The sequence below is a fragment of the Peromyscus californicus genome, unplaced genomic scaffold (assembly GCF_007827085.1).
Source record: "Peromyscus californicus insignis strain IS unplaced genomic scaffold, ASM782708v3 Scaffold_10__1_contigs__length_136768540, whole genome shotgun sequence".
Lineage (NCBI taxonomy): Eukaryota > Metazoa > Chordata > Mammalia > Rodentia > Cricetidae > Peromyscus > Peromyscus californicus.
The window spans coordinates 136,542,004-136,543,581 of record NW_026294391.1 but is presented as its reverse complement, the minus strand read 5'-3'; the positions used below and the strand labels follow the sequence as shown (position 1 = coordinate 136,543,581).

The 1,578-nt window shown below is 42.3% G+C and overlaps 1 pseudogene; it reads right to left on the bottom strand.

Moving 5' to 3' along the window:
* Nucleotides 1-602: 602 nt before the first annotated feature.
* Nucleotides 603-903, bottom strand: LOC128113396 (guanine nucleotide-binding protein G(I)/G(S)/G(O) subunit gamma-2-like; annotated as a pseudogene).
* Between the last annotated feature and the right edge of the window lie 675 nt (nucleotides 904-1,578).

Genomic DNA, 1,578 nt, shown 5'->3' with positions numbered 1-1,578 from the left:
AGGCAGAGCTGGGTAAGTCTCTGTGTGTTCAGGGATACAGCCATTATTGGATACACATGCCTTTAATCAATACCAATCATGGAAAACCTGGAGGCCTATACAGACAGGCCGTGAGGAGGCAGTCATGTGGTTGGGTTTACAACCAATGAGAAGGCAGAACAGGAACTCTATATAAAGACTTTAACACAGGGGTAGCTCTGGTTCGGAGAGGTAGGACCACCGCAGGAGGAAGGGTAAGGTTTTAGCTCATAGCTCTGACCTCTTGGCTTTCTTCTTTGCATTGGTTCTGTGTTTCTTATTTAATAAGAAGGTTGGTTACATCTACAATGTATATATTTTACTTTTTTATTTTATTTTATTTTGTTTTTTATACATTCCCCTCCTCCAGGCAGGTCTGCTGGGTAAGATCTCTAAAGTTGGGACATGGAATCAGCTTCCATTCTCATAAGGGGACAGTTAGTTAAACATGCACAGCCCAGAGTGTCCAGGATGGTTCTCCTTCCTGTCTTTAAATGCTGCAATCGAGAAAGGCATCCACTTTGTTAGGAAATCTACACCAATGTCCCAGGAGCCCAGGCACTCCTCAGCCTCCTCTCAGAGACTTAAAGGATAGTGCAGAACTTTTTCTCCCCAAAGGGATTTTCTGAGGCCTGGACTGGGGTCAGCAGGGGTCTTCCTTGGCATGTGCCCCACAGTAGGCCATCAAGTCCACAGCCACCTTGGACACCTTTATCCTGTCAATGTTAGTTTCCATCTTCAGCTGCTCTACCAGTTTCCTGGCTTGTACTATGCTGGTAGTGTTGTTGCTGGCCATTGGAGAGCTGGACAGGGTTTTCAGACACTCTTGTCAATTTTCAAGGCCGGAGGCTCACTGGCAGATCTAACTTGCTTGGCTCCCGAGGCTTGGTTCATATATATTTTAAGAAGCTTCTACTATAGTAGGTTTCCATATGACCCCTCAAATAGCTCTTGGTTTAGCTGTCCCTCTCTATATTCTCTCATTTACTATCTTCCCTCCTCTCCATTTAATCTTCCTGTTCCAATCTCACCCCATTCATTTAGTTGATCCATAATTGTGTGTGTGTGTGTGTGTGTGTGTGTGTGTGTACTATTTACCCTTCCTCGGGAGATCTTTCTCTTCTACCCTAGTCCCTTACTCTGTACATAACTTCTGTGGTTATACAGATTGTAGTCTATTTATTAAAGACTTAAAAGCTAATACCCACATATAAGTGAATATATAATGTATTTGTCTTTTGGGGTCTGGGTTACCTCACTTGGAATGATTTTTTTCTAGCTCCATCCATTTGCCTGTGAATTTCATAATTTCAGTTTTTTAAACAGCTGAGTAATATTCCATTGTGTAAATATACCACATTTTCTTTGTCCAATCATCTGTTGAACATCTAGGATAGTTCCAATTTCTGGCTATTATGAATAGAATAGTAATGAACATGAATGAGCAAGTGTCTCTGTAGTAGGATATAGGGCCCTTTAGGTATATTTCTGAGAGTGATATAGCTGGATCTTGAGGTAGAGCTATTCCAAGCTTCCTGGGGAACTGCTACCCTGGTTTCC